The sequence below is a fragment of the Lithobates pipiens genome, unplaced genomic scaffold, assembly GCF_037356315.1.
Source record: "Lithobates pipiens isolate NorthernLeopardFrog02 unplaced genomic scaffold, aLitPip1_a1.2 Scaffold_1, whole genome shotgun sequence".
Classification (NCBI taxonomy): Eukaryota; Metazoa; Chordata; class Amphibia; order Anura; family Ranidae; genus Lithobates; species Lithobates pipiens.
The window spans coordinates 6,398,487-6,415,755 of record NW_027507685.1 but is presented as its reverse complement, the minus strand read 5'-3'; the positions used below and the strand labels follow the sequence as shown (position 1 = coordinate 6,415,755).

The following is a 17,269-nucleotide window of genomic DNA, read 5'->3' as shown; positions in this document are numbered from 1 at the left end:
AAGCAGAATCTCCCAATCTATGGATAGTGTAGGACCCACTAATCATGGGGTACTTTGTCGCAGTAAGTGGGCTTAAGCACCGTATAGCAATATGGTGTGACCAAATCCCCATATTTTTTGATAATGTTTTTTGAAAATGTTTTTAAAAAGCCTTGCTGGAGGTAAATGTTAGTTTTGCATGTGTGCGCTGTAATATTTTTGTTTTGTTTTGTACAGTTATCTAACTGTCGCCATTTGACTGTCGGCATCACTTAAGATTTCTTCTTCTAAATCTATTTTCTTGGCTGTCACGCTGGTGCTTTGCTTTCAATTCAGAGTCACAGAACCAGAAACAAATAGATAGAAGAATTCCAAGTGTTATGTTTCTGGTCTGTGATATGAAATATCAAAGCAAGAAAGCCAAGCTACTACAAATTTCAAGAGGTCAGTAATGGCAGAACAAATATATAAGATAATTACAATTTGATTTTTCTTTTGCTGCATGCTGGTCTCAGGTCTGTTTCTATTAAAGGATAAGTTCACTTGTTCACTTTTTGGGGGGAAAAAATGCAAGTAATAATAAAATGCGTATTCCTTTTCTTTTCTGGAGCTTGTATAGCATTGCACCAGCAGTCATCAGATGACTGATGCCATGCAGGTCTCCAGCAGATCTGCCAGTGTATCTGCATGCCCATACATCCCGTATGGGTAAGCAGATACAATCTGACATGAAGCATAAATGAACTACCACAGCGCTGTGGTAGTTAATTGAAAACTACAAGCTGACAGCCGCAACCTTTAGATTTTCCATGCACAGAGCCCTGTCCATCGGGCGGGTGGGCAGTGCCCCGCTCAGCCATATTTTTTTTTAAATTGCGACAGCTAGTGGGGAGGGAGAAGAACCCTGCTAGCTGCCACAGCGGGGATCGGAGAGGTGCAGGGGCCGGTCCATTCACAACCTGTTACACGGTGAACTTGTGCTTTAAAATTTAAAGCGGGAGTTCCACCGTTTTTCTTTTTTAAAGCCAGCAGCTACAAATACTGCAGCTGCTGAATTTTTAAAATAAGGACACTTACCCGCCCAGCACGCCCGCGATGTCGGCACCCGAAGCCGATCTCTCGATCGTCTCTCGGGTGCTGCCGCCGCCATCTTGGGTATGGGAATCAGGAAGTGGAGCCTTGCGGCTTCATTTCCCGGTTCCCTACTGCGCATGCGAGAGTCGCGCTGCGCAATAAGGATGGTCCCTGCTGTCTCTGGGATCCGTGTGTTTCCCAGCAGACAGCGGGGGACCTGCGGAAAGGGGCGTAAATATCCGCAGATTCTGCGCATATCTATGCCGGAAATGGGTGCAGATACCTGTACTGTACAGGTACCTGCACCCCCCTCCCCCCTGAAAGGTGCCAATTGTGGCGCCGGAGGGGGGGAGGGTTCCAATGAGCGGAAGCTCCACTTTAGGGTGGAGCTCCGCTTTAAGTCACATATAGCCAGGCAACTACCGTTGCAGAAGAATGTCAATGATAGCAGCTCACATTTTTCCCCTATTACCAAAGTAGCAAAAATGGAAGAACACTGAAATGAATGTGCATAACAATTTGCATTCTTCATGAAAGTTAATGGGGGCATTGGTGCACTTTATAGACAAACATCTTAGCATTAGGTGGGAGTTGATTTAGACTGTGTGTGAAGATGTATGTCCTTCCACATGAGCAGGAGTAATTCTGGTTTTTGTACCCCTGAATGTGTCTTTAAAAAATGAATGAAGGAGGGCAAAGAGCAGAACATTTCCATACTCTGGGTTTAGCCCTGTCTGGAAAATGTGCGATTTATCATAATTTATTGCAAGTATTTATATAGTGCCAACAATTTATAAATCACTTTACATAATATATGTTCACATCAGTCCCTTCCCTCAAGAACAATATAAAGTCCTTGTCTCACATGCATAGCTACACATACTGTATTAAAGCCAATTTAGACAGGATCCAATTAAGCTACCAGCATGTCTTTAAATAAACTGCTCTGAAAGCTTTGCATTTCAAAGGCTTTAATGTGTTCTAATAAAGTCATGCTCTGCCAAAAAAACTGTGCTAAAAGTCATAAGACAAATTGATTTGCATTATTCAACCAATTTAACGGCCCAAACAGCAGAGGTGAATAATAATAGAACCCAATATAATGTTTGTCATCAATGCCATCTGCTTGGAACTATTAGAACTTGTAGTACTTCTGACATTGGTTAGAAGCTTGATATTTTGTTTTTTAAATAATCTAAAGACAAATGTAAACTCCATTTTGAAGGATGTTTACCTTTGGGAACATATTCCACCCGTTTTTTGGGGTGGAACCTGCAATATTGTTCCCACTGCTGCAGTTCGCCTTTGTAAAGTATAAAATAAAAGACAATGTATTCTTAACCACTTGCTTACTTGCTAAACCCCCCTCCTGCCCAGACCAATTTTCAGCTTTCAGCGCTGATGCACTTTGAATGACAATTACGCGGTCAGACAACACTGTACCCAAATTAAATTTTTATAATTTTTTTCCCACAAATAGAGCTTTCTTTTGGTGGTATTTCATTACAGCTGGGAGTTTTATTTTTTGCTAAACAAACAAAAAAAAGATGCAAAATAAAAAATCTTGTTTAATAGTTTGTTATAAAATTTTGCAAACAGGTCATTTTTCTGCTTCATTGAAATGCGCTGGATGAGGCGGCGCTGGTGGGCACTGATAGGCACAAATAAGGCAGTACTGATGGGCACAGATAAGGTGGCACTGATGGGTGGCATAGATAGGTACCACTGATAGATGGGACTGATGGGCACTGATAGGTGGCTCTGCTGGGCACTGATGGGCGTCACTGGTACATGACACTAATGGGCACGGATATGTGGCACTGAGGTGCAGCACTGTTGAGGCAGATTGTGGGCACTGATAGGTGGCACTGTGGGCACTGATGGGTGGCACTATGGCCACTAATTAGTGTCACTTTTTGCCATATCTTAGGTGGCACTGGCAGGTGGGCACCTATTGCACTGGCCCCAGCTTGCCGTGATCGGGACTGATGTCCCTCTCACGGCCGCCGATGATCGGCTTTTTTTTTTCTGACAGCGCGAGGAGGAAAAATAGCCGATTACCGGCTCTGTTGTGAGCACATGATCAGTTGTCATTGGCTGACAGCTGATCACGTGGTAAGGGGTCAGGATCGACCCCTTGCTCGGATCTGTGATCAGGAGAGTCTCATAGACTCGCTGATCACAGAGCGCGCCGCGCGCGCCCCTCAGGGGGCGCGCAGGCCGCTCATGCACAGGACGACGTCAATAGACGTCGTCCCGGCAAAGCAGGCCCGCGCTGTAGCCGTCATTCGGCTATAGCGCGGATCTCAAGCGGTTAAACATCTATATGCAGTGGTAAATATAAATAACCAACTATATGGTTAGGGAGCAAAATCTCAAATCCACTCTGAGAATAACAGACAGAAGAGATATATTGTATATACTATTAGAGGTCACATTTTTTTATTCAAAGATAAAAAAAATTAAAGACTGTTTGGTGATTTTCAGACAGAACTGTAATATATTATGTATGACAGATTCCCTTGTCATAGACAGGTGACTTGATAAAAGCTACCTGCACCTGCTGTCACTTATGCTGGGCATACAGAAACAATGTCTTCCTTCAAAAAAAATAAAAATATTTTAATTTTAAGAACATTCGTTGATTTTCTAATCAAAAGTGGGGTCAAATCGATGTTTGTTTTCTACCACAGTGACAGGAAAAGTTGAAGGAGCAGAATAAAAAACTTCTTGTTCAAAGGAATTTTCAGACAGTGTATGTGGTTTCCATTTAGAAATTACATTCATTTTAAAACTGAATGGTAAAAGCAAGTGAAATTTTCAAATGACATTCTTTCATTCTGTACAAAGATTTTTCGTGTGAATATTCTCGTCCAAAAATTTGTATGGCCAGCATAAGGCTAGGTTCTTACCTTTGCAGTTTGCTTTTGATCTGTTTCTACAGTGCTTTTTGCGCTTTTTTGGACATGCGATTTTTCTGCGATTTGCATTTGTTATTTTTTTTTGCCCAATTTGTTGTTAGGCAGATTAAAAACGCAAATCATGACTCACAAATCCTTTTCCAGAATTGACCTGGCATACGTGGCGGCCCCTGTCCTCCTCAGAGTCCGGAACATGGATATCCTTCCCAGAGGGATATCAGATCACGCCCCACTACTGTTATCCCTGGAGCTGACCACGACCCCATTCCAACAGACTCTGGAGACTCTCCAGATTCGGGGTGTCAGACAAGGATGTAGACCCCAAATTCCAAGACACGCCAAGACTGTTCTGGGCCGAGGAAACCCAGAATCGCGGGGGACAACTCCACATGGGATGCCTTTAAGGCCTCCTCAAGGGGACAATACCAGTCCATCATTGCTGCTGTGAGGAAGGACCGTAGAGCAGATCTCGAGAGGGTGGAGAGAGAGGCATCTGTACAAGAGGCCCTCTACGTTAGGTCCTGAGACCTCACATACTATGCCCAACTCCAGTCTCTGACACAGCAAGCTCTAGCCCTCCCCGGGTGGCCCGACGCTTCCTTGATCTTCCTTTATCTGGTGGGGGTTTAGCTCTCCCAAACTTCCTTGCTTATTATTGGGCGGCCATCCTGGTAACAGTCCGATGGTGGTTTTCCCAACCCAAACAGAATCCCGCAGTTACCCTTGAAGCCACGGTCCTCGGGGTCCTACGCAGCCCTGTCCAACCTAGTTTTTAGGGGCTGTAAAGCCCACCCCCGAGTAACTGAACCTATTAAGACCACTATACGTGTCTGGCAAAATTCCAGGGCCTCTGGACTCAAACCTCACACATTCTCCCCTCACACCCCACTCTGGGGCAACCCACTCCTCCCTCATCTGAATTAGATCCCTGATCCAGCAGCTTGGGCCAAATATGGCATTGTGAACCTTAAACATGTTATGACAAACGGGAAAACTGCGACATTTCAGGCTCTAAAAACAGACGTACCATCTACCCCAATCATTCCTGTTTAGATACTGGCAACTTAAGCACGCCCTCAGTTCACAATTCCCAGAGACGATCACCTTTGACTCGATAGAAAGACTTCTTATCTCGGGGATCATGGGAAGGCCCGTCTCCTCCCTTTACCTCTACCTCACAGTGGCTCATGACACTAGCACCAAGGCCCTGCTGGCAAAATGGCGGGTAGACATCCCTGACCTTAACGAGGAGATATGGGAAGACCTGGTTGCCTCATACATCCCATCCATGATTGTGTCCAGAGACCGCTTCATACAGTTGAAGTTCCTGCACAGGGCATACTACACTCCCCGTGACTTGCCAACATCTACCCCTCTCTAAGCTCAATGTGCACGAGATGTAATTAGGAAAAGGGCTCCTTCCTCCATATGGTCTGGACCTGCCCGAAGATCCGTCCATACTGGCGGGAGGTAGCGGGGGTCTTGGCGATGATCTGTGGAGTTGATAGAACACTTGACCCCCTTCTCTTCCTTCTTAGTTACCTGGGGGATGTGGAGGGTGACAGGTACACCAAACTGTGTATGACCTTTATACTTTTCTATGCCAGAAGAGAGATTCTTTTGCGATGGAGGGGAGAGGAAGTCCCAACTAGAACCTCCTGGGAAACTACAATTAACAGAGTGCTACCACTTTACAAAATCACATATGAGAGTAGGAATTGTCCTACAAAACCTGGGTAGATGCATGTGGTGACAACATTGCAACTGTATAGTGCTTAACTAGAATGTCTCTGATATACCAATGACTGGCCCTGGTCCCCCTTCTGTTCCTGCCCCTTTTCCCTCTCCCTCCCCCCCCCATTTAACCCCCCCATTCATCCTTTCCTCCCCCCAACCATGCCCTCTCTGTTCCCCCTCTTTCCCGCAGCCCCTCCCCCCCAGGACGGGGGGTTGAGAATGCCCTAGGAGATGGATAACTTGCCATATCCTCTGTACACTTTCTGCCTACGGTGATATATACTTGACTACAACTTTTATGTGAGCGTCCTGACTATACTGCCTAAGCTTGTATTTAATGTAGCTTTATAACTACTGTCATCCTGTAAAAATTTATTTTACTGTTCTGTCAATGCCCTTTCTGCACTATATTTTCTGATATGTAAACAAATAATGCATTCTGTATGCAGACCAACTAACTGGCTGGCTGATTAATCGATTATGAAAATAGTTCATAATAATCGATTTGTTGTCATTTAATTGATAAGTTTCGGCCCTAGTTTATTGATGACGTGACAGAAGAAGCCGCATGAAATCTGCCATGTTTAGAGATATACGGTCGGTCCAGATCCAGCCAGTTGCAGCAAAGTTGATTGGATGGCGCTTCACAGCATAGAAGGACAATGATCCAAAACACACGGCAAAGGCAACCCAGCTTTTGAAGGAAAATAAGTGGAATATTCTGCAATGGCTGAGTCAGTCACCTGATCTCAACCCAAATAAGCATGCATTTCCCTTGCTGATAGCAAAAAGATCCATAAACAAAGAACATCTGAAGACAGATGCAGTTAGTACCTGGCAAAGCATCAGAAAGGATAAAACCCAGTCTTTGGTAATGTCCATGGGTTCCAGACTTCAGGCAGTCATTGCCAGTAAAGGATTCTCAACAAAATAAATAAAATGTTCCTTTTTTAATATGATTATATTCATTTGTCCAATTACATTTGAGACCCTGAAAATGAGGGGACTGTGTATAAAAATGGTTGAAGTTTCTAAAATGTATACTTGATATTTATGTTCAACCCCTTGAATTAAAGCTGGAATTCTGCACTTCAAATTCATTTGGATTGTTTCGTTTTAATTTTATCCTGGTGGTATACAGAGCCAAAAGTATGAAAATTGTGCCCGTCTCCAAATAGATATGGACCTAACTGTAGCTCTGTAAAAGAAGGTCTACATCTCTCCTGATCTCAATTTTAAGAGTCTCTAAAGGGCAGGCTTCTAATATTCAGACTATACATCAGGTTATAGTTTCGCTAACATCAGCTGATGGGAGATCTGCAGGCATTTCTGATGCCAAATGAGAAAGTTTCCTCTTTTTTCTAAAAGTAATTAGGACTACAATTCTCCTTATTCGGGGGAATTGGAAAAGAAGTATAGTTCAGACTGGCTCAATCAGACCATTGCTGAATACTGAAAAATACATCATTATATAAGAATCTAAAACTTGTTCTTTTTCTCTTTTCAGAACATGCTGATAATCTTAGAAATTCTATTATTTTTGGTTATTTGACTTCTGCTATGACAATGAGATGACAGGATAATACTTTCTAATGTTGCTACCCATTACTACTTACCAATACTGCGTCTCGAAGATTCCCTGAAAGATTCTCAGATTCTTGCAAAGTCTTCATCTATAAAATTAGTTTTATTTATCATCTGTATATTCATATGAATATATACATTTCTCACAATATGTGAGAAAAATGTGTGGCGACAAGGTGGAAAGTAATACAAATGACTACAGGTTGACATTGAGGTCTGGGATTTACACAACTGTAAATGTATATGGATTATTAAATATGTCATCATGGCATATACAGTAATTAGTTCTCATACTATAATTTATTTAAGTAATTTCAGATTAGTTTCACCCTACATAATTTAAATAGGAGTTCCAGAGTAAAGATAGCCTGATAAAATTTAATTTTGAAAACAACCGATATGTAGGCTTTGCATTCTAGATCGATATCTTTAGAAGTTGCCTTATGCTACTTTCACGCTGTAGCCGCACCACGTTCGCGGTAAATCAACGTTAAATCAGACGCTAATGGGGTGCTTTTAACCCCCGCTAGCAGCTGAAGAAAGGGTTAAAAGCGCCCCTGTTGCGGAGCTGCCGAACCGCTTTGCAGGCGCGTTGGCAATGCTACCCATTCATTTTAATGGGCAGGGCATTTTTGGGTGCGGTGTATATAGCGCTCCCAAACCGCCCCAAAGATGCTGCTTGCAGGACTTTTCAGAAAAGCAAGTGCACCACCCCAGTGTAAAAAGTCACACTGAAATGAATGGGAGGCGGTTTTCAGGCATTAGTTAGAGGCTATTTCTATCGCTAAAACACATGAAAACCGCCTCAGTGTTAAAGCAGCCTTAGGAGTAGATTAGTCAAAAACCAACCTTCTACAGCATGGGTGTTCAACCTGTGGCCTTCCAGTTGTTGCCAAACTACAAGTCCCACAAGGCATTGCAAGAGTTTAGTTACAAGCATGATGGGACTTGTAGTTCTGAAAAAGCTGGAGGGCCACAAGTTGAACACCCTACAGTTCTACAGTCTTGTGACCCTCTGTCTGGACAGTGTTGATTGGCCTTGTGGCAACCGCCCAAGAAAAAACCACACACACACACACACACACACCTGAGCACATGAAGAGTGCCCCCTAGGGCTCTATGCTATCAGCAAGGATTGGGGACTATGGAAGAAGGGGAGGATCGGCGAAGACAGGCTCAAGCAGCCTTTTTACACAATGCGCAGGTTTAACCCTTTAGGTTTCACAATGAGTTCCACAAGCATGCTTTATAGCAAATACACACTGATTTTACTGTTTTGTAACACTTTAACCACTTCAGCCGCAGAAGGTTTTACCCACTTCCTGACCAGGCCAATTTTTTTTATACGGCACTGCGTCGCTTTACCTGACAATTGCGCAGCTGTGCGACGCTGTACCCAAGTAAAATTTATGTCCTTTTTTTCCCCACAAATAGAGCTTTCTTTTGGTGGTATTTGACAACTTCTACCATTTTTTTTTTTTTTTTTGCGATATAAAAAAAATAAAGTAAAAAAATGTATTTCTTCATCAATTTAGGCCAATATGTATTCTGCTACATATTTTGGTAAAAAAAAAAAAAAATCTCAATAAGTGTATATTGATTGGTTTGCGCAAAAGTTATAGCGTCTACAAACAACAGGATAGATTTATGGACTTTAAAAAAAAAAAATGTACTAGTAATGGCGGCCAGCTGTGATTTTTAGCGGGATTGCGGCAGACAAATCTGATCCTAAGTGACACTTTTTTGGGACCAGTGACACCAATACAGTGATCAGTGCTAAAAAAAAATGCACTGATCAATGTATAAATGACACTGGCAGGGAAGGGGTTAACACCAAACATGATCTCCCTCTTTTCCTCCCGGACAGAGCAGCGGTGTGCTTTGTTTACATCAGCACACCGCTACTCCGGTTCTCTTCTGAATGATCGGCAGATTGGCTCCAGTTGTGTCCTAAACCACATCCACGAAATCACATACAGGTACGTGATTTTCCACAGATGGGCCACCCTGTCGCAGTAAATATACTTTGGGCGGTCTGGAAGCGGTTAAAGTAAATACAGACTTGCGTCAAAGAGAAGAATCTGACTTGATTTGTCCTTAGAGTGTTGGGGAAACACATACTCAAGAAAAGTAACTTTTTGGTCACAGTCAGAATAAATAATTATTAAAGCGGAGGTCCACCCTAAAGTGGACCTTCCGCTCATTGGAATCCTCGCCCCCTCCGGCGCCAAAATTGGCACCTTTCAGGGGGGAGGGGGGTGCAGGTACCTGTACAGTACAGGTATCTGCACCCACTTCCGGGATAGCTCTCTGTGGAAAGGGCCGTAGATTACGCCCCTTTCCGAAAGTCCCCCGCTGCCTGCTGGGAAACACACAGATCCCAGAGGCAGCGGGTCCATCCTTATTGCGCAACGCGACTCGCGCATGCGCAGTAGGGAACCGGGAAATGAACACTTCCTGATTCCCATACCCAAGATGGCGGCGGCAGCACCTGAGAGACGATCGAGAGATCGGCTTCGGGTGCCGACATCGCGGGCGCGCTGGACAGGCAAGTGTCACTATTTTAAAAGTCAGCAGCTGCAGTATTTGTAGCTGCTGGCTTTAAAAAAAAAAAAACGCGGACTCCCGGCGGACTGCCGCTTTAAGACAACTAAAAAATAGAGAATTACATTTATGTACACTGCTAAAAAAAATTAAAGGAACACTTTGAGAACACACCAGACCTCAATGGGGAAAAATATCATGCTGGATATCTATACTGATATGGTTTGGGTAATGTGTTAGGAACGAAAGGATGCCACATCATTTGATGCAAATTAAAATGATCAACCTACAAGAGGGGCTGAATTCAAAGAAATTTTGCTGAAATTGCAGCAACTCAAAATGGTACTCAGTAGTTTGTATGGCCTCCACTTGCTTGTATGCATGCCTGACAACATCGGGGCATGTTCCCAATGAGACAACGGATGGTGTCCTGGGGTATTTTCTCCCAGATCTGGACCAGGGCATCACTGATCTCCTGAACAGACTGAGGTGCAACCTGGCGGCGTCAGGTGGACAGAAATATAATGTCTCAGAGGTTTTCTATTGGATTTAGGTCAGGCGAGCATGGGGGCCATTCCATTGCATCAACTCCTTCATCCTCCAGGATCTGGCTGCATACTCTTGCCACATAAGGCCAGGCATTGTCGTGCACCAGGAGGAACCCAGGACCCTCTGCACCAGTGTAGGGTCTCACAGTGGGTCCAAGGATTTCATAGCGATAACTAATGGCAGTCAGGGTGCCATTGTCTAGCCTGCAGAGGTCTGTGTGTCCCTCCATCGATATGCCACCCAAGCCCATCTCTGACCTACCACCAAACTGGTCATGCTGAATGATGTTATAGGCAGCATAATGTTCTCCACTTCTTCTCCAGACCCTTTCACTTCTCTCATATGTGCTCAGGGTGAACCTGCTCTCATCTGTGAAAAGCACAGGGCATCAGTGGCAGACCTGCCAATTCTGGTGTTCAATGGCAAATGCCAATCAAGCTCCATGGTGCTGGGCAGTGAGCACAGGGCCTACAAGAGGACATCAGGCCCACAGGCCACCCTCATGAAATGTTTACGATTGTTTGGTCATTCACACCACTGTCCTGCTAGAGGTAATTTTGAAGGGCTCTGGCCGTGCTCATCCTGTTCCTCCCTGCACAAAGGAGCAGATACCGGTCCTGCTGATGGTTTAAACACCTTCTATGGCTCTGCCCAGCTCTCCTAGAGTAACTGCCTGTCTCTTTGATGTCTTCTCCATGCTCTTGAGACTGTGTCGGGAGACACAGCAAACCTTCTAGCAATGGCACGTATTGATGTGCCTTTCTGGAGGAATTGGACTGCCTGTGCAACCTCTCTAGGGTCCAGGTATCGCCTCATGCTACCAGTAGTGACACTGACCCCAGCTAAATGCAAAACTAGTGAAAAACAGTCCGAAAAGATACAAAAAAAAAAAAAAAAAAAAAATTAAGTAAAATAAATAATAACAAAAAAGAAAAAAAATTTTAAAGCGCCCCGTCCCGACAAGCTCCCGCACAGAACCGAATGCATACGTAAGTAGCGCCCGCATATGAAAACGGTGGTCAAACCACACATGACGTATTTCCGCAATAGTTAGAGTGAGAGCAATAATTCTAGCCCTAGACCTCCTCTGTAACTCAAAACATGCAACCTGTAAAGAACTTTTTAAACGTCGCCTATGAAGATTTTTAAGGGTAAAAGTTTGATGCCATTCCACGAGCGGGCGCGATTTTGAAGCGTGACATGTTGGGTATCAATTTACTCGGCGTAACATTATCTTTCACAATATAAAAAAAATTAGGCTAACTTTACTGTTGTCTTATTTTTTTATTCAAAAAAAGTAAATTTTTTCCAAAAAAAGGTGCGCTTGTAAGACCGCAGTGCAAACACAGTGTGAAAAAAAGTATTGCAATAACCGCCATTTTATTCTCTAGGTTGTTAGGAAAAAAAACAATATATAATGTTTGGGGGTTCTAAGTAATTTTCAGGCAAAAAAAACGGTTTTAAACACCAAAATCTCAAAACGAGGCTAGTCTTTAAGTGGTTAAAGCGGAGTTCCAGTCTGTAAAAAATAAAAATGAAAAGTCAGCAGCTAGAAATACTGTAGCTGCTGACATTTACTATAAGGACACTTCCCTGTCAAGGGATCCTGCGATGTAGTCACCCCTAGCCGATTCGTTAATCGGCTTTGGGTGCAGGCACAGACATCTGTAGTAAGGGAAACAGGAAGTGAAGTCTCACAGCTTCACAGTCTGTTTCCTACTGTGCATGCACGAGTCGCACTGCGCTTTCTGAATGGCCCTGCCATCTTCTGGGACCTCTGTGTGTCCCAGAATGCAGCTGGGGAAGAAGGAAGGGCTGGAAATTCCGTAGATCGCCATGTGGCGATCTAACAGGAAGTAGAAACGGGTACCTATTAAAACCAGCTATAAAAAAGTGCCAAATGTGGAAGTGTAAAGGGTGTGAACAAGTGGAGCTTCCCCTTTTGGGTGGAGCTACGCTTTAATGCAGAAAATGCAATAACTACTTCCAGACCGGCCACTGCACATATACTGGAGCAGGGCGGCCCGAAAAAACATGCCTGTACATTGTTTGCGCTTCCTGGTCTGGGGCACACGTCGCCAGTGACCCGCTCCGATTGGACACAGCAGGAGCCAAACAGCGGGTCCGACAGCCACCTGCGATCGTTCTATGTAAACAAGGCAGACTGCATGGTTTCGGTAAATCTAAAGGAAATTAGACAGTGTATAGTGTGTATGGGGTCTTAGATTTGGAAATGTCAGGGAATGTCCTGGCTGCAGCTGATTGGATGAGACGTGACAGCTTGCTTCAGGGATCTGTTGACATCTAAATCCAGATCAAACCCCGTGATCACTAATCAGAAGATATTTCTCATAAAATGAAGCTAAATAACGTGTACAGGCCACAGCTGCACACATCACCATGGAAACACAGGCATGTGTAAGACATGTAGGGCTGACATACAGTTTAAATCACATTTTAGTGACTGGGTTTGGTTCCATTTAAATTAATAACTCTATGTACGAATGGAGATCCATTCACTCAGCACTGCTTGTTACACTGAACAGAAGGCTGAGGATACACACTGTACACAGAGCTATGCCAGGCTGCCGTTTTCCTTATCCAAGTGCATGTTACAGCTCAACTACACCGACACAAATGTGACTTGTAAAATCTTGACAACTTACAATGAAGTGTAATCTACACACCACCAGTACTGCTGAACGAAGTCTCCTTCCCGTCTGCAACCATCCACCGTTACCCTGGTTACAGTGTGCACCCGTGAAAGGGGCCCGTGCTGCAGAGAGATCAGGGAATATGGTTCCTAGTGAGAAGCGTTCTGCAGGATTTGTTGGGTCTGAATCTGCTGAGGTTTAATGATCTTCCTTGCAACGCTGACCTGTCTTACAAACTCAAGCACCTTTGCCATAAATGTATTATTTTTGTATGAACGTTTACAACAATACAGCCCTCGCTTAGACCCCTTTCACACTGGGGTGTTTTTCTGGCGCTTTAGCGTTAAAAAAAGCGCCTGTAAAGCGCTTGAAAGAAGCCTCATCTGCAGTCCCAATGTGAAAGCCCAAGTGCATTAGGAGCCCTTTCACAATGTCAGCACCCGAAAAACGCTCGTAAAGCGCCGCTCAAACTAGCATCGCTTTACCAGCGTTTTTTGAGCATTATTGGGGCGCTTTTAACCCTAGTGGCCAAATAAAGGGTTAAAAGCGCCCACAAAACGCTGCTGCCAATAGCGTTTTTCAGGCGTTTTACAGGCGCTTCCCATTGATTTCAATGGGAAGGGGCACTTTAGGAGCGTTGTATTCACCGCTCCAAAAGCGCTGCAAAGAAGCTGCTTGCAGGACTTTTTTTGATGCCCTGCCAGCACAGCGCCTCAGTGTGAAAGCACTCGGGCTTTTACATTGGGATTGCAGTTGCAGCTTCTTTCAGGCGCTTTTTTTAACGCTAAAGTGCCTGAAAAATGCCCCAGTGTGAAAGGAATCTTGGTGTGAAAGCACTCGGGCTTTTACATTGGGATTGCAGTTGCGGCTTCTTTCAGGCGCTTTTTTTAACACTAAAGCGCCTGAAAAACACCCCAGTGTGAAAAGGGTCTTAGGGTTTAACCACTTCAATACCGGGCACTATGGTTGCCACCTCATCCCTTTAAACCCGAACACCTATTAATTATACAGGTTCTGTGGCTGATTAACCACTTCAGCCCGAACCATTTTGCTGGCCAAAGACCAGACCACTTTTTGCGATTCGGCACTGCGTCGCTTTAACTGACTATTGCGCAGTCGTGCGACGTGGCTCCCAAACAAAATTGACGTCCTTTTTTCCCCCCACAAATAGAGCTTTCTTTTGGTGGTATTTGATCACCTCTGCGGTTTTTATTTTTTGCGCTGTAAACAAAAATAGAGCGACAATTTTGAAAAAAACGCATTATTTTTTACTTTTTGTTATAATAAATATCCCCCAAAAATATATATTAAAAAAAAATGTTTCCCTCAGTTTAGGCCAATACATATTCTTCTACATATTTTTGGTTAAAAAAAAATTGCAATAAGAGATTATTGATTGGTTTGCGCAAAAGTTATAGCGTTTACAAAATAGGGGATAGTTTTATGGCATTTTTATTCAGTGTTTCTTCAGTGTTGTGGCATGAAAAGATTTAATAAAGTATTTACAAAAATTTGAGGGGTGTACTCACTTTTGTGAGATACTAATTATATATATATATATATATATATATATATATATATATATATATATATATATATATATATATATATATATATATATATATATATATATATATATATATATAACATATACATATTTATTTATTTTCCCTTTATATGCACACACACACCTGCTGAAGGATTTGTCATTTTGTTCAGCCAGCTCTGAAATCCACTTTGCATTGAAAGTGCACTTGGAAGTGCAGTCGCTCTTTAAATCTAAGGCGTAGATCTGAAATGAGGGGAAGCTCTGCTGATTTTATCACCCAATCAGGTGCAAGCTAAAATGCTGTTTTTTATTTTCCTTGCATGTCCCCTTCGGATCTACAGCGACTTTACTTCCAAAAGCACTTGCAGTGCAAAGTGGATTTTCCTTTAGTAAATAACCCCCTGTGTGTGAGGGTTTACAACCACTTTAATTATGCCTAGGGGGTTATTTACAAAAGGCAAATCAACTTTGCACTACAAGGACACTGCAAGTGCACTTTAAAGTGCAGTCACTGTAGATCTGAAGGGCACAAGCAAGGAAAATTAAAAAACAGCATTTTAGCTTGCACATGATTGGATGATAAAATCAGCAGCGATTCCCCTTATTTAAGATCTTCCCCTCAGATCTACAGTGACTGCACTTCCAAGTGCACTTTCAGTGCAAAGTGGATTTGCCTTTTGTAAATAACCCCCCTTGTCTGATAATCGCCTACCCATTTTTTGCATTCAATGATTTAGTAATTATCGTGACATTGAAGCCATGCCATGCCTAACTTCTTTTACATCATTTGTAACTTTATGAGTGTTTGTTTAATGCTTTAATTGATAAATAAAGAATGCCTAAAAAACATACAAATATTTTCCAATTATTTTTAAATAATCTGTTTTGCCTCTCTCTCCCCCCAAGGATTTGGCATCATCCTGCAGCCTTCCCTTTATTGATGTAACATCGCCATTGCCATAGCAACCAACAGATAGTCATAGAATGCTTCATTATCTCCTGCAGATAAAACTGAGTTTGATGCACATTTCAAGCTTATTATATAACCAGTAGGAATAGTGAAAAGGATGTACAGAGGTCAGTAACCCATAGAAACCAGATTTATGATTACTAGAGTCAGATAATGTGGGATTTCTGGTTGTTATGGGTTACTGCTTATTGCATATCATCATTGCTCTATACTTCTACACTTCTGTTCTTGATTTAGTAATAGGGGTTGAGTTCACTAGTCACATTGCTTCACTGCGTGCTTTCTATACCATAATTTATGCTTCTGGTTAAAGTGGTTGTAAACCCTTACAAACCACTTTGACCTACAGGTAAGCCTAGATTAAGGCTTACCTGTAGGTCCAAGAAATATCTCCTAAACCTATACGGTTTAGGAGATATTTACCCGAAGACAGCCACCGCTGTCGCCGTAGACAGCGGCGCGCAGGCGCACTGGGCAGGCCGCAGATCGCGGCGATATGCCGCAGATCGCGGCGAAATGCCGCGAGTGTCGGCTCCCATGTGCATGCGCGGGAGTGACGTCATCGCGGCTCCGGCGAATCACAGCGCCGGAGCCGCGAGACCCGGAAGTCGCTCCGGGATCCATGGCAGCCGCGAAGAGGAAGACGGAGGACCGCTTCGGGCGCTTCGTTCTCAGGTAAGTTATTCATAATGAGCTAGTATGCTATGCATGAAAGTCTTCGAGTCAGTAACAGGAAAGGATAGCATGTACCCTTTTATTACATTAATCCTACAGAAGAGAACATTACATGGACTTGTCTTTAACCTTCAAAATGTGTTTGTCAAGAGAGAAAATACAAAAGGGATCCTTTATGTCTGTCCTCACTAACTACAGTACCTACTGGGGAAGTGTTCATGATCAGAATGGAATTGGTGTTGAAGTATATCTTCTAGCCCAAATTGGTAGAACGTGAATTAGAGTAATTGAGGCTTCAGGCTCCTCCAGGCTGTCTGTGCTGGAAGTGCTCACATTTTATGCTCTGGAGGAAAAGCGCACAGGCAGAAAGATCCAATAACAAAAAAAAAATGAGATTAGAAAATGGCATTTTGTTACATCTGTTAGTTTTTGAAAGGGAAAACAGAAAATGATCCTGCTGGCCACTTAAATGAGCTAAAAGGCTTGTATTATAATACCATAGTCCCAATACAACATATATTGCTAAATTAAAATTGTGAATTTAATTATGCTTGACAACTATTAAGAGCACCAGGCCAGCAGAATCTTTATGTTTTTAGGAGAGTGTCTGGTCACATTTGTTATCATCCTATGTTTTAATAAAATACATAATCCATTAAAAAAAATGTTTAAAACGGTATTAACACCCCGCAAAAAAAATAAAATAATAATAATTAAATTGCAGCTTACAATTCCTAGATGTGGTAGCTGCATTCGTTTACTTTTTTTATGCTTTTATTTTCACCTGGTGACCAAGCCAGTAAGTCTGTAAGGCCCCTTTCACTGGTGTGGACCGTTCAGATCCGCTTGTCAGTTTTTCAGGCGGATCTGAACGGTCACCGCTGATATCCGTCACGCCATAGAGCTGTATGGAGCAACGGATGTCAGCGGTAACATGTCCACCGACATCCGATCTGCCCCAATCCGATCCGCTCCACAAAATCCAGAAGGATGGAAACCCTATTTTCCATCCGTCTGGGGGATCGGATCGTAT

At 43.1% G+C, this 17,269-nt stretch overlaps 1 protein-coding gene across 1 annotated transcript in view; it reads right to left on the bottom strand.

Annotated features, from left to right (window-relative positions):
* CUNH8orf48 (chromosome unknown C8orf48 homolog) overlaps positions 1 to 13,135 on the bottom strand; it is a 39,232-nt gene extending 26,097 nt beyond the window's left edge. Inside the window, exon 1 of the mRNA XM_077476112.1 lies at positions 13,055 to 13,135. The gene's annotated coding sequence lies outside the window, so the exon portion shown is untranslated. The remainder of the gene's footprint in view (positions 1 to 13,054) is intronic.
* Between the last annotated feature and the right edge of the window lie 4,134 nt (positions 13,136 to 17,269).